Here is a 25,452-nt window from a genome sequence, read left to right on the forward strand (position 1 = left end):
AAGAAAAACACTGGCTCAGGCAGGCTGGTCAAAAAAAAAAAATAGTTTTGCCATTGTCTTGCAGCTCGCAGATCAAGTGGTTTAGTTTTCCAGTAATGTCAGTCAAGAATGCAAGTTCAGATTCACAATGTTCATATTCACCATATTCAACAGACATCTCCTCCAATAGCACCTTAAAAATCCTGTGCTGTTTTGCTTTGCAGCTGAGGTTGTTTACGATTTTCAGAATAAGAGTCATTATATGTCAAGAGCCAATCACTTCTGCACATAAGGCCTGCTGGTGAATGACGCAGCAGTAATGCAGACATTTTGGAAAGTCTGGGTCAGCTTTACAGTGAGTGATGAAACCTGTTTGTCTATTGATCATAGCAGGAGTCCCATCTGCAGTCACTGCTACCAGCTTTTCTAATTGTACCTTTTTCTGCACAAAAACTCCTTCACTGTGTTATACATTTCAACTCCTCTTGTAGTTGTCTGTTAGGGCAGATGTGTCAGGAGTTCTTCTCTTGTGGAAACCAAAAGCTATGCTGTACTGTTGCCGTCCACAGACTCATCACACTGGACGTTAACCCTCTGCACTTTGCAAGATCCCGGTCCAGCTAATTGGCCAAGTTATCAGACATAGCTGACACTCATCTAGACATTGTAGTGGAAATTGAATGAGTTCTATTGTTCTCATCCTTAGGGACAGTGATAGCAATTATCATCATTGCTTGAATTTTTTTCATGCTATATGCAAAAGTCTTTGTCCCTTAAGGCAACAGATTACAGCCACCCCCCCCCCCCCCCCCCCCCCAGGCTGCTGTCATATTAACAATAGCTTGGAGCTCCAGAATGGACAAGAAAAAACGACGAGAATGGCTCGAGCAGGGCGTTGCTCACGGGGCGGTCGCTCGTGCCATGCGGTCGCACGTGCTCGGGCCCGCTAAATGCTACTTGTAGCTTTAATTATTATTATTATTTTTCTTCTGCCGGAAGAATCGCATTTTTGAGGCCTTTAACATACCCCAAAACTCACCAAATTTGGCACACACATCAGGGGTCGCGAAAAATTTCGTATTTTATGAGAAATTGGCATGGGTGCGCAAAAATGGCTCGACAGCGCCACCTACACTGACTTTTGTCCCGACGCCCCGCATACGCTTTAACGTACAAGCTTGATTTTTTCAGGGCATGTTCATCAGATGGAAACCTACAAAAAAGTCTGTAGGTACCAAGCTGTCAGTCGCACAGGAAGTCTGCTATATTGATGTCAATATGTCATTTTTGCTCTATTTTGGACATTTGCAGGCCTCCTTCTAGAACGAACTCCTCCTAGAGATTTGTGAATAATGACTCCAAACTTTGGTTTTGTAAACTAGACACATGTCCGATGTTAAATTGCAAAGCTTTTAAGTTTTTACAGAAGTTTGTGACCGTGGCGGCGCGTAGAAATTCGACGTTGTTTCGAAAACACGCCATGAAAAGAAAAATGGCCATAACTCAGCCATGCATAATCCAATCTGATCAAAAATTGATATGCATGATTGTAGTCTGACTCTGAACACATCTGCAGTGAAAGAATCTGGAAAAAGTGTAGCGCCACCTGCTGGCAAGAGGAAATGACATGTTTTACTTGGAGCATCACTGCTCCGAGTAGGATGAGCCGACACACCTGAAAATGACGTCCACCTGTTGAAAAGCCATTGAAGTTTACTCTGACAAAAAACCATAACTTTCAATGCGGGGGTGTGGTCGTGACAGAGCGGCAAAGTTGGGCATCTCGCTATGCACACAAAAGTTGCTCTCACGTGCACATTCCTTGTCCAATCTCACTGAAATTCAATGGATATGATGAAGCTTCTATTCTGAACCCATGGATATGACAATCTTGGACGAGCTCTATAGCGCCACCTAGTTATTGCATTGGGCACATTCTGCCCTGTATTTTCTCTTTGCTTTGTCCGATGTGCATGAAATTAAAACTGGAGATACTCAGAAGGGTCCTCTCTCATCATGTAAAGTTTCATGGGTGTACACCTGACGGTGCCTGCGTAACAGGAAGTGGTCGATTATGTGCACCCAAATAATAGAAATTTATTATAAATCAGCCGTTTGTCTCAGGAAGCTGAGATTTCAGAATTAGATGCCTTTAATAACCTCCAGCTTTGATATGTAACACTATAGGGTCTACGAGAAACTTCATCACTTGATTTTTTTAATGAAATTTTGGACTGAACAAAGATTTTTAGCATAAATTCTGTTTAGGTTATCAGCACCAAGAATTCAACTTTCATAGGCATTTATGTGCTACTGCTTCCTAAAAAAATTCAGAATGATTGAAGTTACAGGTGACATCTTAGAGAGCATTACATCCAAAAAGGTCCGAAAACGTCTTTTTAGGCAAAACTACAAACACCTATTTTTTTTCATAACTTAATCATCATATATCAACACCATTTATTTTTTCAAATGTAGGGATCTGTGTTTGCTGCCTTCCATATTTTTTTCAGAAGTCCAGGTGAAACAGATGATTTTAAAAAAATCCTGATTCATCCCAAAACCTGTGCTTTTTCCGTCTGGACTCCAAACAAGTGTGTTTTAAAATTACTTATGCTTCAAATATCCACACCAAGTTTCACACGCATATAGCTGAACATGTCTAAATGCTTCTTGAATATTCTTTACAGATATAAAATGAACTGGTCAACTGTAGGATGTCATTTCCTCTTACATGCTTAAGTCTTTTCCTCATGCTGCAGCCTGCTCCTCAATCATCCCTGTTGCTGGAGTCAAATTTCACCCCCCCCCCCCCCCCCCCACACACACACCAGCTGCCAGTTCATATGCTAACTAACCCAGAAGTGAGGTGACAAGAGTTTAGACACAAGAGGGAGGGCAGACTGCTTTTTCATTTGTTTTGTATGTCTTTCATAGATTTTTATGAATAATCATTGCTTTTCTAGTCATGTAAAATGCAATTAACCTAATATTTTATCTTTTTTTTTTACAAACAAAACATATGAATGTGCTCCAAAACAAAACCCAACTCTCAGTACAGTTCTACAGATGTAACATAAGACTTAGACAGTAAATGTCTCTTTTATCCTTTTTTAATCAATGCTGCAACTTCTTTTCCTTAATATAAATCCAATGAAATTAAACTACAAAACCAAAAAACACAACGTATAGCAAATTTCTCTAAATAAATTATGTGTATATACAATATGTAGCACTTTTAAACAAAATAATAACAAATCCTTCCAATACAAGCACAGAAAAATGGAACACAAAATTTAAAACCCAAATTTGAAATGGCAATTTTAAAAAGATAATTTTTTCAGCCTGCTAAAAGTGCACAATTGTAAAAGCTCTTTTATATAGACAACTGTTTGGTTGCTTAGAGCTCTAAATATAAAAACAATGCCTTTATGGACGTGGCACGGATGGCACGGATGTTCAGCAGGGTAAACCCCAGGAAAGCGGCGGGACCTGATGGAGTTCCCGGAAAGGTTCTGCGGGCCTGCGCCGATCAACTCTCCCAGGTCTTCACAAAAATCTTCAACCTGTCGCTAGCTCAGGCTTTCATCCCTGCTTGCCTGAAGTCATCCACTATCATCCCGATACCCAAAAAGTCCTCATCCACAGCCTTCCTCACGGACTTCCGCCCAGTTGCACTCACTGCTGTCATCACAAAGTGTCTGGAGCGGCTGCTCCTGGGACACATCAAAGACTCCCTCCCTCCAATCTTCGTCCCCCACCAGTTTGCTTACAAAGCAAACAGATCAACGGATGATGCCATTTCCATCACCCTCCACACTGCGCTGAGCCACCTGGAACACAGAGACACCTACGCCAGGATGCTCTTTGTGGACTATAGCTCAGCCTTTAACACAATCATTCCTGACATTCTGGTCAACAAACTGTCTGAACTAGGACTCCACCCACTCACCTGCTCGTGGATCAAGGACTTCCTGACAAACAGACCACAGACAGTCAAACTTGACCCCCACCTCTCCTCCACCCGGACGCTGAGCACAGGCTCCACACAGGGATGTGTGCTGAGTCCTCTGCTGTATACACTGTACACAGCAGACTGCAGACCAGCCCACACCAGCAACACCGTGGTGAAGTTTGCAGACGACACTACTGTGGTGGGGCTGATCTCTGGGGACGACGAGACGGCCTACAGAGACGAAGTCCTGAAACTCTCAAGGTGGTGTCAGGCTAATAACCTCATCCTGAACACCACCAAGACCAAGGAGATCATCCTGGACTTCAGAAAAAACAGAACAGATCCACCCCCACTCTACATCGATGGAAACTGTGTGGAGAGGGTCCACAGCTTCACCCTCCTGGGCACCACCATCTCTGCTGACCTCACATGGTCTAACAACACCATGACTGTCATCAGGAAGGCCCAGCAACGCCTGCACTTCCTGAGAAAACTTAGGAGGAACGACGTCAGCCAGGAGCTGCTGGTAACGTTCTACCGCTCAACCATTGAGAGCATTCTGTCCTATGGCATCACAGTGTGGTTTTCCCACTGCACTGAAGCAGAACGGCAGAGCCTCCAGAGAGTGGTAAAGACAGCGCAGAGGATCATCGGCTGCCCCCTCCCCTCACTGAAGGACATTTACCAGTCTCGCTGCCTCAGCAGAGTGACTAGCATCACCACTAACTCCACCCATTCTGCTTTCCCTCTGTTTGAACTGCTGCCCTCTGGAAGGAGGTACAGGTCCATCAGAACCAGGACAAACAGACTAAGAAACAGCTTTTTTCCACAGGCAATTATCATACGGAATGCACATACGTCCACCAACCACACCTCACTCTAATTTTACTACAATGCGTGCAATATCCTGACTGTCTAACCGGGTCACTGTGCAATAACTTGATATTTATTAAGCTGTGCTCACAGCAACTCATGTAATTCCATTCTATTTTATTCACAAATATTTAATATTTAACAGTTTCTGTCCATATTGTTCATTTTTTGTTAAGAGTTGTAAATACAGTATTTCTTTTTCTATTCTATTTTTATTTTTATTTTATGTAACTCCTTCACTCCAAGGCTGCTGCAATTTCATTGTATCCCCATGTACAATGACAATAAACGATTCTGATTCTGATTATATCACTTAGACACAGATGGAGAACCATATCAACTGGATTGGTAACAGCAACAACCACCGACCAAGCCGGCAAGCCCTGGCAGAAAAGATCCCCACAAGAAACACTGCAGGCTGTTCCATAAAAAATATAGTTTTACCATTGCCTTGCAGATCACAGTTGAAGTGGTTTAGTTTTCCTAAAAAAATTCAGAATGATTGAAGTTACAGGTGAACTTTTAGACAACATTTGATCCAAAAAGGTCCGAAAACGTCTTTTTAGGCAAAACTGCAAACACCTATTTTTTTGCATAACTTATCTTTCAAATATCAGCACAAAAAAATTAAAAACGGTAGGGATCTGTGTTTGCTGCCTTCCATATTTTTTTCAGACTTAAAAGTGTAACAGATGATTTATAAAAAATCCTTTTTCATCCAAAAACCTGTGTTAAATCTGTCTAGACTTAGTATTAAAAACTCTCCCAGATGAATGTGCCTGACTCCACCTGCAGGTGGATCACAGACTTCCTGACGGACAGACAGCAGTATGTGAGGCTGGGGAAGCTCGTCTCAGATACTCGGACCACAAGCACCGGATCCCCCCAGGGCTGTGTCCTTTCACCCCTGTTACTCTCCCTGTACACAAACAGCTGCACAGCTGGTCACCTGTCTGTCAAACTCCTGAAGTTTGCTGACGACACCACACTCATCGGCCTCATCTCTGACGGAGATGAGTCGGCCTACAGGAGTGAAATAGCCAGGCTGGTGTCATAGTGCAGCGCTAACAACCTAGAGCTTAATGCTCTGAAGACAGTGGAGATGACAGTGGACTTCAGGAAGGCCCCAGCCCCCCTCCCCCCTGTCATCCTCTGTGACTCCCCGGTGACCTCTGTGGAGTCCTTCTGCTTCCTGGGAACCATCATCAGCCAGGACCTCAAGTGGGAGCAGAACATCAGCTCCATCACTAAGAAGGTCCAGCAGAGGATGTACTTCCTGAGGCAGCTGAAGAAGTTTCACCTCCCTGAAAAGATGCTGGTAGACTTTTACACCGCCATCATCGAATCCACCCTCACGTCCTCCATCACAGTCTGGTTCGCTGCGGCCACGGCCAGAGACAAGGCCAAGCTGCAACGCGTCATCCACTCAGCAGAGAAGGTGATCGGCTGCCACCTCCCGTCTCTCCAGGAGCTGCACATCTCCAGGACCTGGAGGCGGGCAGCCAGGATTGTAGCCAACCCCTCTCATCCAGGACATAATCTCTTTCGGCCCCTCCCTTCTGGCAAGAGGCTCCGGTCCATCAGGACCAGGACCTCGCGCCACAAGAACAGCTTCTTCCCCACTGCAGTCAGCCTGCTGAACAGTACCCCAACTCCCCCAGCTGACCCTCCCCCCGCCCACCAAAGGACTGTCGGTGCCACTTACAGGCCCCACCATCCCATCTTTTTTCTTTTCCTTTTTCTTTTTTTTTTTATCTCTTATATCCTTTTTTATAATCAATGTTCGAACTTCTTTTCCTTTCTATTGTCATGGTTTCAGTTTGTTGTCTTGTTTTTCGCTTTAGTTCTTGTTCTGTCTTGTTTGGTTCTGTTTCCTGTTTTATTTTGAAAGGTTTCCTGTCTTGTCATGTTTCTTGAGTTTTACTTCCTTTGGTCCCCATCTGCCCTAATCGTGTTCACCTGTGTCTTGTCTGCCCTGTCTGTATATAAGTCTTGTCTCTCCCTTCCTCCTGTGCTGGTCCATTAACTTCTGCTCATGTTGATCACGTCTTCTTGTCTGGCGTCCATGTCCCTTGCCATGCCACAGTAAGTTTTTGTTTTTAGTTTTGTCATCCTGCTCTGCAGCGCTTTTTGTTAGTTAAATAAACCCACTTGCCCTGAACCCGTTTGCCTCCCGTCTCTGCGCCTGGGTCCTACCTGCTCTCGAGCCTCCCCCCCACACGACATCTATACATCCAATGAAATTAAACTACAAATCAACAAACACAACTGATAACAAATGTCTCTAAAAAATGATGTGTATATTTGCAGAACCTTAAAAACACCAAACAAATAACAAATGCTTCCCAATTAAAGCACAAAAAATGGAACACAAAATGTAAAACCCAAGTTAGAAATTGCAATTTTAAAAAGATACTTTTTTCAGCAGCTTTTCAAAATCAATCACCAATTCTACTCTTCTGTGGATGAAACAAAGAACTCCAGAACAATGAAGCCATTTCTCTAAGTCTCTCTCACCTTCAGTTTTAAACAAGGTCTGTGAAAATCCACCATACATTGGTCACATGAACTCAGAGACCTGCTAAAAGTGCACAATTGTAAAAGCTCTTTTATATAGACAACTGTTTGTTTGCTTGGAGCTCTAAATATAAAAAAAAAAATGCTTTTCTATCACCTAGACACAGATGGAGAACCATATCAACTGGATTAATAACAGGGTGGCATGTTTAGGTTTAAACTTACATCAAAAGACAACATGAAGCTGTCCATCACATTTTTGACCTAAACATGTAAACACATCCTTGGCTCTGCGGTTAGGAAATGGTATTTGGGAATCTCTTTATACCAGGAGCCAGCCTGGCCATTGGAACATCGCCACAGTGCCCATCCAGACTGGGACAGCAACGGGGTCCACTTCAGAGCCGTGAGCTGCTGTGTTTAACTCCAGCTGTCCCAGCAAGGGAAACAACTGCAGCAACATCCACTGACCAAGCTGACAAGCCCTGGCAGAAAAGATCCCCACAAGAAAAACACTGGCTCAGGCAGGCTGGTCAAAAAAAAATAGTTTTGCCATTGTCTTGCAGCTCGCAGATCAAGTGGTTTAGTTTTCCAGTAATGTCAGTCAAGAATGCAAGTTCAGATTCACAATGTTCATATTCACCATATTCAACAGACATCTCCTCCAATAGCACCTTAAAAATCCTGTGCTGTTTTGCTTTGCAGCTGAGGTTGTTTACGATTTTCAGAATAAGAGTCATTATATGTCCAGAGCCAATCACTTCTGCACATAAGGCCTGCTGGTGAATGACGCAGCAGTAATGCAGACATTTTGGAAAGTCTGGGTCAGCTTTACAGTGAGTGATGAAACCTGTTTGTCTATTGATCATAGCAGGAGTCCCATCTGCAGTCACTGCTACCAGCTTTTCTAATTGTACCTTTTTCTGCACAAAAACTCCTTCACCGTGTTATACATTTCAACTCCTCTTGTAGTTGTCTGTTAGGGCAGATGTGTCAGGAGTTCTTCTCTTGTGGAAACCAAAAGCTATGCTGTACTGTTGCCGTCCACAGACTCATCACACTGGACGTTAACCACCTGCACTTTGCAAGATCCCGGTCCAGCTAATTGGCCAAGTTATCAGACATAGCTGACACTCATCTAGACATTGTAGTGGAAATTGAATGAGTTCTATTGTTCTCATCCTTAGGGACAGTGATAGCAATTATCATCATTGCTTGTTTCTTAATCTGATAAAAACCTTCTTCTACTTGATGAAAAAATGAGCAGGTCTAAACGAGGCTTAGATTTAAGAATTTTTTTCATGCTATATGCAAAAGTCTTTGTCCTTTAAGGCAACAGATTATAGTCCCCCCCCCCCCCCCCCCCACAGGCTGCTGTCATATTAACATTAGCTTGGAGCTCCAGAATGGACAAGAAAAAACGACGAGAATGGCTCGAGCAGGGCGTTGCTCACGGGGCGGTCGCTCGTGCCAGGCGGTGGCACGTGCTCGGGCCCGCTAAATGCTACTTGTAGCTTTAATTATTATTATTATTATTCTTCCGACTTTTCCGTCGCCTTTTTGAGGCCTTTAACATACCCCAAAACTCACCAAATTTTGTATACACATCAGGAGTCGCGAAAAATTTCATATTTTATAGGAGAACGGCATAGGTAAACAAAAATGGCTCGATAGCGCCACCTGCAAAATTTGTTTTCGCGAGCACCTCCATATGCTTTATAGTACAAACCTGATTTTAACAGGGCATGTTCATCGGATAGAAACCTACAAAAAAGTCTCTTGGGACCAAGCTGTCAGTCGCACAGGAAGTCTGATATTTTGATGACAATATGTCATTTTTGCTGTATTTTGGTCATTTGCAGGCCTCGCTCTAGAACGAACTCCTCCTAGAGATTTGAGAGTAATGACTCCAAACTTTGGTTTTGTAAACTAGACACATGTCCGATGTTAAATTGCAAAGCTTTTAAGTTTTTATGGATGTTTGTGACCATGGCGGCGCGTCAAAATTGGAGGTCGTTTCGAAAACACGCCATGAAAAGAAAAATGGCCATTACTCAGCCATGCATAATCCAATCTGATCCAAAATTGATGTGCATGATTGTAGTCTGACTCTGAACACATCTGCAGTGAAAAAATCTGGAAAAAGTGTAGCGCCACCTGCTGGCAAGAGGAAATGACATGTTTTACTTGGAGCATCACTACTCCGAGTAGGATGAGCCGACACACCTGAAAATGACGTCCACCTGTTGAAAAGCCATTGAAGTTTACTCTGACAAAAAACCATAACTTTCAATGCGGGGGTGTGGTCGTGACAGAGCGGCAAAGTTGGGCATCTCGCTATGCACACAAAAGTTGCTCTCACGTGCACATTCCTTGTCCAATCTCACTGAAATTCAATGGATATGATGAAGCTTCTATTCTGAACCCATGGATATGACAATCTTGGACGAGCTCTATAGCGCCACCTAGTTATTGCATTGGGCACATTCTGCCCTGTATTTTCTCTTTGCTTTGTCCGATGTGCATGAAATTAAAACTGGAGATACTCAGAAGGGTCCTCTCTCATCATGTAAAGTTTCATGGGTGTACACCTGACGGTGCCTGCGTAACAGGAAGTGGTCGATTATGTGCACCCAAATAATAGAAATTTATTATAAATCAGCCGTTTGTCTCAGGAAGCTGAGATTTCAGAATTAGATGCCTTTAATAACCTCCAGCTTTGATATGTAACACTATAGGGTCTACGAGAAACTTCATCACTTGATTTTTTTAATGAAATTTTGGACTGAACAAAGATTTTTAGCATAAATTCTGTTTAGGTTATCAGCACCAAGAATTCAACTTTCATAGGCATTTATGTGCTACTGCTTCCTAAAAAAATTCAGAATGATTGAAGTTACAGGTGACATCTTAGAGAGCATTACATCCAAAAAGGTCCGAAAACGTCTTTTTAGGCAAAACTACAAACACCTATTTTTTTTCATAACTTAATCATCATATATCAACACCATTTATTTTTTTAAATGTAGGGATCTGTGTTTGCTGCCTTCCATATTTTTTTCAGAAGTCCAGGTGAAACAGATGATTTTAAAAAAATCCTGATTCATCCCAAAACCTGTGCTTTTTCCGTCTGGACTCCAAACAAGTGTGTTTTAAAATTACTTATGCTTCAAATATCCACACCAAGTTTCACACGCATATAGCTGAACATGTCTAAATGCTTCTTGAATATTCTTTACAGATATAAAATGAACTGGTCAACTGTAGGATGTCATTTCCTCTTACATGCTTAAGTCTTTTCCTCATGCTGCAGCCTGCTCCTCAATCATCCCTGTTGCTGGAGTCAAATTTCACCCCCCCCCCCCCCCCCACACACACACACACCAGCTGCCAGTTCATATGCTAACTAACCCAGAAGTGAGGTGACAAGAGTTTAGACACAAGAGGGAGGGCAGACTGCTTTTTCATTTGTTTTGTATGTCTTTCATAGATTTTTATGAATAATCATTGCTTTTCTAGTCATGTAAAATGCAATTAACCTAATATTTTATCTTTTTTTTTTACAAACAAAACATATGAATGTGCTCCAAAACAAAACCCAACTCTCAGTACAGTTCTACAGATGTAACATAAGACTTAGACAGTAAATGTATCTTTTATCCTTTTTTAATCAATGCTGCAACTTCTTTTCCTTAATATAAATCCAATGAAATTAAACTACAAAACCAAAAAACACAACGTATAGCAAATTTCTCTAAATAAATTATGTGTATATACAATATGTAGCACTTTTAAACAAAATAATAACAAATCCTTCCAATACAAGCACAGAAAAATGGAACACAACATGTAAAACCCAAATTTGAAATGGCAATTTTATAAAGATAATTTTTTCAGCCTGCTAAAAGTGCACAATTGTAAAAGCTCTTTTATATAGACAACTGTTTGGTTGCTTAGAGCTCTAAATATAAAAACAATGCCTTTATGGACGTGGCACGGATGGCACGGATGTTCAGCAGGGTAAACCCCAGGAAAGCGGCGGGACCTGATGGAGTTCCCGGAAAGGTTCTGCGGGCCTGCGCCGATCAACTCTCCCAGGTCTTCACAAAAATCTTCAACCTGTCGCTAGCTCAGGCTTTCATCCCTGCTTGCCTGAAGTCATCCACTATCATCCCGATACCCTGAAAGTCCTCATCCACAGCCTTCCTCACGGACTTCCGCCCAGTTGCACTCACTGCTGTCATCACAAAGTGTCTGGAGCGGCTGCTCCTGGGACACATCAAAGACTCCCTCCCTCCAATCTTCGTCCCCCACCAGTTTGCTTACAAAGCAAACAGATCAACGGATGATGCCATTTCCATCACCCTCCACACTGCGCTGAGCCACCTGGAACACAGAGACACCTACGCCAGGAGGCTCTTTGTGGACTATAGCTCAGCCTTTAACACAATCATTCCTGACATTCTGGTCAACAAACTGTCTGAACTAGGACTCCACCCACTCACCTGCTCGTGGATCAAGGACTTCCTGACAAACAGACCACAGACAGTCAAACTTGACCCCCACCTCTCCTCCACCCGGACGCTGAGCACAGGCTCCACACAGGGATGTGTGCTGAGTCCTCTGCTGTATACACTGTACACAGCAGACTGCAGACCAGCCCACACCAGCAACACCGTGGTGAAGTTTGCAGACGACACTACTGTGGTGGGGCTGATCTCTGGGGACGACGAGACGGCCTACAGAGACGAAGTCCTGAAACTCTCAAGGTGGTGTCAGGCTAATAACCTCATCCTGAACACCACCAGGACCAAGGAGATCATCCTGGACTTCAGAAAAAACAGAACAGATCCACCCCCATTCTACATCGATGGAAACTGTGTGGAGAGGGTCCACAGCTTCACCCTCCTGGGCACCACCATCTCTGCTGACCTCACATGGTCTAACAACACCATGACTGTCATCAGGAAGGCCCAGCAACGCCTGCACTTCCTGAGAAAACTTAGGAGGAACGACGTCAGCCAGGAGCTGCTGGTAACGTTCTACCGCTCAACCATTGAGAGCATTCTGTCCTATGGCATCAAAGTGTGGTTTTCCCACTGCACTGAAGCAGAACGGCAGAGCCTCCAGAGAGTGGTAAAGACAGCGCAGAGGATCATCGGCTGCCCCCTCCCCTCACTGAAGGACATTTACCAGTCTCGCTGCCTCAGCAGAGTGACTAGCATCACCACTAACTCCACCCATTCTGCTTTCCCTCTGTTTGAACTGCTGCCCTCTGGAAGGAGGTACAGGTCCATCAGAACCAGGACAAACAGACTAAGAAACAGCTTTTTTCCACAGGCAATTATCATACGGAATGCACATACGTCCACCAACCACACCTCACTCTAATTTTACTACAATGCGTGCAATATCCTGACTGTCTAACCGGGTCACTGTGCAATAACTTGATATTTATTAAGCTGTGCTCACAGCAACTCATGTAATTCCATTCTATTTTATTCACAAATATTTAATATTTAACAGTTTCTGTCCATATTGTTCATTTTTTGTTAAGAGTTGTAAATACAGTATTTCTTTTTCTATTCTATTTTTATTTTTATTTTATGTAACTCCTTCACTCCAAGGCTGCTGCAATTTCATTGTATCCCCATGTACAATGACAATAAACGATTCTGATTCTGATTATATCACTTAGACACAGATGGAGAACCATATCAACTGGATTGGTAACAGCAACAACCACCGACCAAGCCGGCAAGCCCTGGCAGAAAAGATCCCCACAAGAAACACTGCAGGCTGTTCCATAAAAAATATAGTTTTACCATTGCCTTGCAGATCACAGTTGAAGTGGTTTAGTTTTCCTAAAAAAATTCAGAATGATTGAAGTTACAGGTGAACTTTTAGACAACATTTGATCCAAAAAGGTCCGAAAACGTCTTTTTAGGCAAAACTGCAAACACCTATTTTTTTGCATAACTTATCTTTCAAATATCAGCACAAAAAAATTAAAAACGGTAGGGATCTGTGTTTGCTGCCTTCCATATTTTTTTCAGACTTAAAAGTGTAACAGATGATTTATAAAAAATCCTTTTTCATCCAAAAACCTGTGTTAAATCTGTCTAGACTTAGTATTAAAAACTCTCCAAGATGAATGTGCCTGACTCCACCTGCAGGTGGATCACAGACTTCCTGACGGACAGACAGCAGTATGTGAGGCTGGGGAAGCTCGTCTCAGATACTCGGACCACAAGCACCGGATCCCCCCAGGGCTGTGTCCTTTCACCCCTGTTACTCTCCCTGTACACAAACAGCTGCACAGCTGGTCACCTGTCTGTCAAACTCCTGAAGTTTGCTGACGACACCACACTCATCGGCCTCATCTCTGACGGAGATGAGTCGGCCTACAGGAGTGAAATAGCCAGGCTGGTGTCATAGTGCAGCGCTAACAACCTGGAGCTTAATGCTCTGAAGACAGTGGAGATGACAGTGGACTTCAGGAAGGCCCCAGCCCCCCTCCCCCCTGTCATCCTCTGTGACTCCCCGGTGACCTCTGTGGAGTCCTTCTGCTTCCTGGGAACCATCATCAGCCAGGACCTCAAGTGGGAGCAGAACATCAGTTCCATCACTAAGAAGGTCCAGCAGAGGATGTACTTCCTGAGGCAGCTGAAGAAGTTTCACCTCCCTGAAAAGATGCTGGTAGACTTTTACACCGCCATCATCGAATCCACCCTCACGTCCTCCATCACAGTCTGGTTCGCTGCGGCCACGGCCAGAGACAAGGCCAAGCTGCAACGCGTCATCCACTCAGCAGAGAAGGTGATCGGCTGCCACCTCCCGTCTCTCCAGGAGCTGCACATCTCCAGGACCTGGAGGCGGGCAGCCAGGATTGTAGCCAACCCCTCTCATCCAGGACATAATCTCTTTCGGCCCCTCCCTTCTGGCAAGAGGCTCCGGTCCATCAGGACCAGGACCTCGCGCCACAAGAACAGCTTCTTCCCCACTGCAGTCAGCCTGCTGAACAGTACCCCAACTCCCCCAGGTGACCCCCCCTCCCCCCCCCCCGCCCACCAAAGGACTGTCGGTGCCACTTACAGGCCCCACCATCCCAGCCCATCTGTGCTCCCACTTTAATTCACCTTACTCTACTGTATATAGTGTGTTGTTGTTGTTAACTTAATTTTTAACTTATTCTTAATTGCACTATACACCAAGTCAAATTCCTCGTTTTGTAAAGTGCGCTCTACTGAACCTGGCAATAAAACTTTTTCTGATTTCTGATTCTATTAATCATTGTTTTTTATTCATTCAAAATGCAATTAAATCAATATTTTATCTTTTTTCTTTTCCTTTTTCTTTTTTTTTATCTCTTATATCCTTTTTTATAATCAATGTTTGAACTTCTTTTCCTTTCTATTGTCATGGTTTCAGTTTGTTGTCTTTTTTTTCGCTTTAGTTCTTGTTCTGTCTTGTTTGGTTCTGTTTCCTGTTTTATTTTGAAAGGTTTCCTGTCTTGTCATGTTTTTGAGTTTTACTTCCTTTGGTCCCCATCTGCCCTAATCGTGTTCACCTGTGTCTTGTCTGCCCTGTCTGTATATAAGTCTTGTCTCTCCCTTCCTCCTGTGCTGGTCCATTAACTTCTGCTCATGTTGATCACGTCTTCTTGTCTGGCGTCCATGTCCCTTGCCATGCCACAGTAAGTTTTTGTTTTTAGTTTTGTCATCCTGCTCTGCAGCGCTTTTTGTTAGTTAAATAAACCCACTTGCCCTGAACCCGTTTGCCTCCCGTCTCTGCGCCTGGGTCCTACCTGCTCTCGAGCCTCCCCCCCACACGACATCTATACATCCAATGAAATTAAACTACAAATCAACAAACACAACTGATAACAAATGTCTCTAAAAAATGATGTGTATATTTGCAGAACCTTAAAAACACCAAACAAATAACAAATGCTTCCCAAATAAAGCACAAAAAATGGAACACAAAATGTAAAACCCAAGTTAGAAATTGCAATTTGAAAAAGATACTTTTTTCAGCAGCTTTTCAAAATCAATCACCAATTCTACTCTTCTGTGGATGAAACAAAGTACTCCAGAACAATGAAGCCATTTCTCTAAGTCTCTCTCACCTTCAGTTTTAAACAAGGTCTGTGAAAATCCACCATACATTGGTCACATGAACTCAGAGACCTGCTAAAAGTGCACAATTGTAAAAGCTCTTTTATATAGACAACTGTTTGTTTGCTTAGAGCTCTAAATATAAAAAAAAATGCTTTTCTATCACCTAGACACAGATGGAGAACCATATCAACTGGATTAATAACAGGGTGGCATGTTTAGACAACATGAAGCTGTCCATCACATTTTTGACCTAAACATGTAAACACATCCTTGGCTCTGCGGTTAGGAAATGGTATTTGGGAATCTCTTTATACCAGGAGCCAGCCTGGCCATTGGAACATCGCCACAGTGCCCATCCAGACTGGGACAGCAACGGGGTCCACTTCAGAGCCGTGAGCTGCTGTGTTTAACTCCAGCTGTCCCAGCAAGGGAGACAACTGCAGCAACATCCACTGACCAAGCTGACAAGCCCTGGCAGAAAAGATCCCCACAAGAAAAACACTGGCTCAGGCAGGCTGGTCAAAAAAAAATAGTTTTGCCATTGTCTTGCAGCTCGCAGATCAAGTGGTTTAGTTTTCCAGTAATGTCAGTCAAGAATGCAAGTTCAGATTCACAATGTTCATATTCACCATATTCAACAGACATCTCCTCCAATAGCACCTTAAAAATCCTGTGCTGTTTTGCTTTGCAGCTGAGGTTGTTTACGATTTTCAGAATAAGAGTCATTATATGTCCAGAGCCAATCACTTCTGCACATAAGGCCTGCTGGTGAATGACACAGCAGTAATGCAGACATTTTGGAAAGTCTGGGTCAGCTTTACAGTGAGTGATGAAACCTGTTTGTCTATTGATCATAGCAGGAGCCCCGTCTGCAGGTATGGCTACCAGCTTTTCTAATTGTACCTTTTTCTGCACAAAAACTCCTTCACCGTGTTATACATTTCAACTCCTCTTGTAGTTGTCTGTTAGGGCAGATGTGTCAGGAGTTCTTCTCTTGTGGAAACCAAAAGCTATGCTGTACTGTTGCCGTCCACAGACTCATCACACTGGACGTTAACCACCTGCACTTTGCAAGATCCCGGTCCACCTAATTGGCCAAGTTATCAGACATAGCTGACACTCATCTAGACATTGTAGTGGAAATTGAATGAGTTCTATTGTTCTCATCCTTAGGGACAGTGATAGCAATTATCATCAATGCTTGAATTTTTTTCATGCTATATGCAAAAGTCTTTGTCCCTTAAGGCAACAGATTACAGCCCCCCCCCCCCCCCCCCCAGGCTGCTGTCGTATTAACAATAGCTTGGAGCTCCAGAATGGACAAGAAAAAACGACGAGAATGGCTCGAGCAGGGCGTTGCTCACGGGGCGGTCGCTCGTGCCATGCGGTCGCACGTGCTCGGGCCCGCTAAATGCTACTTGTAGCTTTAATTATTATTATTATTATTATTCTACCGGAAGAGTCGCCTTTTTGAGGCCTTTAACATACCCCAAAACTCACCAAATTTGGCACACACATCAGGAGTCGCGAAAAATTTCGTATTTTATAGGAGATTGGCATGGGCGCAGAAAAACGGCTCGATAGCGCCACCTACAGTGACTTTTGTCCCGACGCCCCGCATACGCTTTAACGTACAAGCTTGATTTTTGCAGGGCATGTTCTTCAGATGGAGACCTACAAAAAAGTCTGAAAGGACCCACCTGTCACTCGCACAGGAAGTCTGATATATTGAGGTCAATATGTCATTTTTGCTTCATTTTGGACATTTGCAGGCCTCACTCTAGAGCGAACTCCTCCTAGAGATTTGTGAATAATGACTCCAAACTTTGGTTTTGTAAACTAAACACATGTCCGATGTTAAATTGCGAAGCTTTTAAGTTTTTACGGATGTTTGTGACCGTGGCGGCGCGTCGAAAATGGAGGTCATTTTGAAAACACGCCATGAAAAGAAAAATGGCCATTACTCAGCCATGCAAAATCCAATATGATCCAAAGTTGATATGCATGATTGTAATCTGACTTTGAACACATCTGCAGTGGAAGAATCTGGAATAGGTGTAGCGCCACCTGCTGGTAAAAGGAAATGACATGTTTTACTTGGAGCATCACTGCTCCAAGTAGGATGAGCCGACACACCTCAAAATGATGTCCACCTGTTGAAAAGCCATTGATGTTTACTCTGATAAAAAGCCATAACTTTCAATGCGGGGGTGTGGTCGTGACAGAGCGGCGAAGTTGGGCGTCTCGCCATGCACACAAAAGTTGCTCTCACGTGCACATTCCTTGTCCAATCTCACTGAAATTCAATAGAGGTGATGAGGCTTCCATTCTGAACCAATGGATATGACAATCTTGGACGAGCTTCATAGCGCCACCTAGATATTGACAAATCATTTTATGTCACATTCTGACCTATCTTTTCTCTGTGCTTTGTCCGACATTCATAAAATTACAACAGGAGATACTCATAAGGGTCTTCTCTCATCGTCTAAAGTTTCATGGGTGTAAACCTGACGGTGCCTGCGCAAGCCACCACCAAACAGGAAGTGGTTGATTGCGTTGCAGTCAGATAATTAAAAATTCATAAAAAATCAGCCGTTTGTATCACGAGGCTGAGATTTCAGAATGAGAGGCCTCTTACATATCTCCAACTTAGATACACAGCACTTGCATGGGTGAACAAAAAACGGCTCAATAGCGCCACCTACCATGTTTGTTTTTGAGAGCCCCGCCATGTTCTTTAACATACAAGCTTGATATTTACAGGACATGTTCATCAGATGGAAACCTACAAAAAAGTCTCTTGGGACCAAGCTGTCAGTCGCACAGGAAGTCTGCTATATTGATGTCAATATGTCAGTTTTGCTCTATTTTGGTCCTTTGCAGGCCTCGTTCTAGAACGAACTCCTCCTAGAGATTTTTGAACAATGACTCCAAACTTTGGTTTTGTAAACTAAACACATGTCCGATCTTAAATTGCGAAGCTTTTAAGTTTTTACGGTTGTTTGTGACCGTGGCGGCGCGTCAAAATTGGAGGTCGTTTCGAAATCACGCCATGAAAAGGAAAATGGCCATTACTCAGCCATAAATAATCTAATCTGATCCAAATTTGTTGTGCATGATTGTAGTCTGACTTTGAACACATCTGCAGTGGAAAAATCCGAAACAGGTGTAGCGCCACCTGTTGGCAACAGGAAATGACATGTTTTACTTGGAGCATCACTGCTCCAAGTAGGATGAGCCGACACACCTCAAAATGACGTCCACCTGTTGAAAAACCATTGAAGTTTACTCTGATGAAAAACAAATCTTTCAACGCGGGGGTGTGGTCGTGACAGAGCGGCGAAGTTGGGTATCTCGCCATGCACAAATGTTGCTCTCACGTTCACATTCCTTGTCTGATCTCACTGAAATTAAATAGATTTGATGAAACTTCCATTCTGAACCCATGGATATGACAATTTTGGACGAGCTATATATGTTCATAAATGATCATGAAGCATGATCATATAATCAAGCTTCATAGGAAATCAGCCGTTTGTCTCAGGAAGCTGAGATTTCAGAATTAGATGCGTCTTACAAAGCTCCACGTTTGAAAAGCAGCACTATACGTACGAGAAACATTTAACCACCTTAATCACCCTATTGTGCTGAAAGCAAATTTTTGGACATTTTGACTCAAGCAAATATTTTTATCATAACTTCTGTTTAGTTTATCAGCACCAAAATAAAAAATATTTACATTTATAAAATGAACTGGTCAACTCTAGGATTTTATTTATTCAATCTTACATCCTCAAGCTTTTCATCAGTCTCCCCTGCTGCAGGAGTGGAGTTAGCCCCCCCCCCCCCCCCCCCCCCCCCCCGGCTGTGTGCTCACATGTAAATTAGCCAGGAGTGGCAGACAGAAAGTAGAACAGTTAGAAAGCCTAGTTCAACACTAAAATACAGCAATTTCCTTTGTTTTGTTTGTCTTTTATACATCCTTAGCACTAATCATTGCTTTTTTATTCATCCAAAATACAATTAACTTTATATTTTATCTTTTTTTTTTTTTACAAACAAAACATATGAATGTGCTCCAAAACAAAACCCAGCCTCAGTACACTCCTACAGATGTAACATCAGACAGTAAATGTCTCTTTTATGCTTTTTTAATCAATGCTGCAACTACATTTCCTTTCTATACATCCAAAGAAATTAAACTACAACGACAACAAACACAACATATAGCAAATGTCTCTAAGAAGATTGTGTATATACATTATGTACCACCTTTAAACACCAAATAAATAACAAATCTTTCTAATACAATCACAAAAAATGGAACACAAAATGTAAAACCCAAATTAGAAATTGCAATTTTAAAAAGATACATTTTTCAGCAGCTTTTCAAAATCAATCACATATTTTACTCTTCTGTGGATGAAACAAAGAAGTCCAGAGCAATGTAGCCACTTCTCCAAAGTCTCTGTCACCTTCAGTTTTACACAAAGTCTGTGAAAATCCACCATACATTGGTCACATGTATTCAGAGACCTGCTAAAAGTCCACAATTGTAAAAGCTCTTTTATAGACAACTGTTTGTTTGCTTGGAGCTCTAAATATAAAAAAATGCTTTTCTATCACCTAGACACAGATGGAGAACCATATCAACTGGATTAGTAACAGGGAAACATGTTTAGGTTTAAACTTACATCAATAGACAACATGAAGCTGTTCATCACATTTTTGACCTAAACATGTAAACACATCCTTGGCTCTGCGGTTAGGAAATGGTATTTGGGAATCTCTTCATACCAGGAGCCAGCCTGAACATTGGAACATCGCCACAGTGCCCATCCAGACTGGGACAGCAACGGGGTCCACTTCACAGCCGTGAGGCTGCTATGTTTAACTCCAGCTGTCCCAGCAAGGGAGACAACTGCAGCAACATCCACTGACCAAGCCGGAAAGCCCTGGCAGAAAAGATCCCCACAAGAAAAACACTGGCTCAGGCAGGCTGGTCAATAAAAAAATATAGTTTTACCAATGTCTTGCAGCTCGCAGATCAAGTGGTTTAGTTTTCCAGTAATGTCAGTCAAGAATACAAGTTCAGATTCACCATATTCAGCAGATATCTCCACCAATAGCACCTTAAAAATCCTGTTCTGTTTTGCTTTGCAGCTGAGGTTTTTTATGATTTTCACAATAGGAGTCATTATATGTCCAGAGCCAATCACTTCCGCACATAAGGCCTACTGGTGAAAGAAGCAGCAGTAATGCAGACATTTTGGAAAGTCTTGGTCAGCTTTACAGTGAGTGATGAAACCTGTTTGTCGGTCAATCATAGCAGGAGCCCCGTCTGCAGGTATGGCTACCAGCTTTTCTAATGGTACCTTTTTCTGCACAAAAACTCCTTCACCGTGTTATACATTTCAACTCCTCTTGTAGTTGTCTGTTAGGGCAGATGTGTCAGGAATTCTTCTCTTGTGGAAACCAAAAGCTATGCTGAACTGTTGCCGTCCACAGACTCATCACACTGGACGTTAAACCACATGCACTTTGTAAGATCCCGGTCCAGCTAATTGGCCAAGTTATCAGACATAGCTGACACTCATCTAGACATTGTAGTGAAAATTGAATGAGTTCTATTGTTCTCATCCTTAGGAACAGTGATTGCAATTATCATCATTGCTTGTTTCTTAATCTGATAAAAACCTTCTTCTACTTGATGAGAAAATGAGCAGGTCTAAACGAGGCTTAGATTTAAGAATTTTTCTCATGCTATATGCAAAAGTCTTTGTCCTTTAAGGCAACAGATTATAGTCCCCCCCCCCCCCCCCCCCCCCACAGGCTGCTGTCATATTAACATTAGCTTGGAGCTCCAGAATGGACAAGAAAAAACGACGAGAATGGCTCGAGCAGGGCGTTGCTCACGGGGCGGTCACTCGTGCCAGGCGGTGGCACGTGCTCGGGCCCGCTAAATGCTACTTGTAGCTTTAATTATTATTATTATTATTATTATTATTATTCTACCGGAAGAGCCGCCTTTTTGAGGCCTTTAACATACCCCAAAACTCACCAAATTTAGCACACACATCAGGAGTCGCGAAAAATTTCGTATTTTATAGGAGATTGGCATGGGCGCAGAAAAACGGCTTGATAGCGCCACCTACAGTGACTTTTGTCCCGACGCCCCGCATACGCTTTAACGTACAAGCTTGATTTTTACAGGGCATGTTCTTCAGATGGAGACCTACAAAAAAGTCTGAAAGGACCCACCTGTCACTCGCACAGGAAGTCTGATATATTGAGGTCAATATGTCATTTTTGCTTCATTTTGGACATTTGCAGGCCTCGCTCTAGAGCGAACTCCTCCTAGAGATTTGTGAATAATGACTCCAAACTTTGGTTTTGTAAACTAAACACATGTCCGATGTTAAATTGCGAAGCTTTTACGTTTTTACGGTTGTTTGTGACCGTGGCGGCGCGTCGAAAATGGAGGTCATTTTGAAAACATGCCATGAAAAGAAAAATGGCCATTACTCAGCCATGCAAAATCCAATCTGATCCAAAGTTGATATGCATGATTGTAGTCTGACTTTGAACACATCTGCAGTGGAAGAATCTGGAATAGGTGTAGCGCCACCTGCTGGTAAAAGGAAATGACATGTTTTACTTGGAGCATCACTGCTCCAAGTAGGATGAGCCGACACACCTCAAAATGATGTCCACCTGTTGAAAAGCCATTGATGTTTACTCTGATAAAAAGCCATAACTTTCAATGCGGGGGTGTGGTCGTGACAGAGCGGCGAAGTTGGGCGTCTCGCCATGCACACAAAAGTTGCTCTCACGTGCACATTCCTTGTCCAATCTCACTGAAATTCAATAGAGGTGATGAGGCTTCCATTCTGAACCCATGGATATGACAATCTTGGACGAGCTCCATAGCGCCACCTAGATATTGACAAATACATTTTATGTCACATTCTGACCTATCTTTTCTCTGTGCTTTGTCCGACATTCATAAAATTACAACAGGAGATACTCATAAGGGTCTTCTCTCATCGTCTAAAGTTTCATGGGTGTACACCTGACGGTGCCTGCGCAAGCCACCACCAAACAGGAAGTGGTTGATTGCGTTGCAGTCAGATAATTAAAAATTCATAAAAAATCAGCCGTTTGTATCACGAGGCTGAGATTTCAGAATGAGAGGCCTCTTACATATATCCAACTTAGATACACAGCACTTGCATGGGTGAACAAGAAACGGCTCAATAGCGCCACCTACCATGTTTGTTTTTGAGAGCCCCGCCATGTTCTTTAACATACAAGCTTGATATTTACAGGACATGTTCATCAGATGGAAACCTACAAAAAAGTCTCTTGGGACCAAGCTGTCAGTCGCACAGGAAGTCTGCTATATTGATGTCAATATGTCAGTTTTGCTCTATTTTGGTCCTTTGCAGGCCTCGTTCTGGAACGAACTCCTCCTAGAGATTTTTGAACAATGACTCCAAACTTTGGTTTTGTAAACTAAACACATGTCCGATCTTAAATTGTGAAGCTTTTAAGTTTTTACGGTTGTTTGTGACCGTGGCGGCGCGTCAAAATTTGAGGTCGTTTCGAAATCACGCCATGAAAAGAAAAATGGCCATTACTCAGCCATAAATAATCTAATCTGATCCAAATTTGTTGTGCATTATTGTAGTCTGACTTTGAACACATCTGCAGTGGAAAAATCCGAAACAGGTGTAGCGCCACCTGTTGGCAACAGGAAATTACATGTTTTACTTGGAGCATCACTGCTCCAAGTAGGATGAGCAAACACACCTCAAAATGACGTCCACCTGTTGAAAAACCATTGAAGTTTACTCTGATGAAAAACAAATCTTTCAACGCGGGGGTGTGGTCGTGACAGAGCGGCGAAGTTGGGTATCTCGCCATGCACAAATGTTGCTCTCACGTTCACATTCCTTGTCTGATCTCACTGAAATTTAACCACCTTAATCACCCTATTGTGCTGAAAGCAAATTTTTGGACATTTTGACTCAAGCAAATATTTTTATCATAACATCTGTTTAGTTTATCAGCACCAAAATAAAAAATATTTACATTTATAAAATGAACTGGTCAACTCTAGGATTTTATTTATTCAATCTTACATCCTCAAGCTTTTCATCAGTCTCCCCTGCTGCAGGAGTGGAGTTAGCCCCCCCCCCCCCCCCCCCCCCCCCCCGGCTGTGTGCTCACATGTAAATTAGCCAGGAGTGGCAGACAGAAAGTAGAACAGTTAGAAAGCCTAGTTCAACACTAAAATACAGCAATTTCCTTTGTTTTGTTTGTCTTTTATACATCCTTAGCACTAATCATTGCTTTTTTATTCATCCAAAATACAATTAACTTTATATTTTATCTTTTTTTTTTTCACAAAAAAAATATATGAATGTGCTCCAAAACAAAACCCAGTCTCAGTACACTCCTACAGATGTAACATCAGACAGTAAATGTCTCTTTTATGCTTTTTTAATCAATGCTGCAACTTCTTTTCATTTCCTTTCAATACATCCAAAGAAATTAAACTACAACGACAACAAACACAACATATAGCAAATGTCTCTAAGAAGATTGTGTATATACATTATGTACCACCTTTAAACACCAAATAAATAACAAATCTTTCTAATACAATCACAAAAAATGGAACAAAAAATGTAAAACCCAAATTAGAAATTGCAATTTTAAAAAGATACATTTTTCAGCAGCTTTTCAAAATCAATCACATATTTTACTCTTCTGTGGATGAAACAAAGAAGTCCAGAGCAATGTAGCCACTTCTCCAAAGTCTCTCTCACCTTCAGTTTTACACAAAGTCTGTGAAAATCCACCATACATTGGTCACATGTATTCAGAGACCTGCTAAAAGTCCACAATTGTAAAAGCTCTTATATAGACAACTGTTTGTTTGCTTGGAGCTCTAAATATAAAAAAATGCTTTTCTATCACCTAGACACAGATGGAGAACCATATCAACTGGATTAGTAACAGGGAAACATGTTTAGGTTTAAACTTACATCAATAGACAACATGAAGCTGTTCATCACATTTTTGACCTAAACATGTAAACACATCCTTGGCTCTGCGGTTAGGAAATGGTACTTGGGAATCTCTTCATACCAGGAGCCAGCCTGAACATTGGAACATCACCACAGTGCCCATCCAGACTGGGACAGCAACGGGGTCCACTTCACAGCCGTGAGGCTGCTGTGTTTAACTCCAGCTGTCCCAGCAAGGGAGACAACTGCAGCAACATCCACTGACCAAGCTGGAAAGCCCTGGCAGAAAAGATCCCCACAAGAAAAACACTGGCTCAGGCAGGCTGGTCAATAAAAAAATATAGTTTTACCAATGTTTTGCAGCTCGCAGATCAAGTGGTTTAGTTTTCCAGTAATGTCAGTCAAGAATACAAGTTCAGATTCACCATATTCAGCAGATATCTCCACCAATAGCTCCTTAAAAATCCTGTTCTGTTTTGCTTTGCAGCTGAGGTTTTTTATGATTTTCACAATAGGAGTCATTATATGTCCAGAGCCAATCACTTCTGCACATAAGGCCTACTGGTGAAAGAAGCAGCAGTAATGCAGACATTTTGGAAAGTCTTGGTCAGCTTTACAGTGAGTGATGAAACCTGTTTGTCGGTCAATCATAGCAGGAGCCCCGTCTGCAGGTATGGCTACCAGCTTTTCTAATGGTACCTTTTTCTGCACAAAAACTCCTTCACCGTGTTATACATTTCAACTCCTCTTGTAGTTGTCTGTTAGGGCAGATGTGTCAGGAATTCTTCTCTTGTGGAAACCAAAAGCTATGCTGAACTGTTGCCGTCCACAGACTCATCACACTGGACGTTAAACCACCTGCACTTTGTAAGATCCCGGTCCAGCTAATTGGCCAAGTTATCAGACATAGCTGACACTCATCTAGACATTGTAGTGGAAATTGAATGAGTTCTATTGTTCTCATCCTTAG

General features: G+C 42.5%; 1 protein-coding gene across 3 annotated transcripts in view; it reads right to left on the reverse strand.

Moving 5' to 3' along the window:
• The window catches only part of lrrc49 (leucine rich repeat containing 49), an 80,198-nt gene that overhangs the window by 33,979 nt on the left and 20,767 nt on the right, over positions 1 to 25,452 (reverse strand). The window lies entirely within an intron of this gene.

The sequence above is a fragment of the Oryzias latipes genome, chromosome 3 (assembly GCF_053564925.1).
Source record: "Oryzias latipes strain Hd-rR chromosome 3, Olatipes_Hd-rR_3.1".
Taxonomy (NCBI): Eukaryota; Metazoa; Chordata; class Actinopteri; order Beloniformes; family Adrianichthyidae; genus Oryzias; species Oryzias latipes.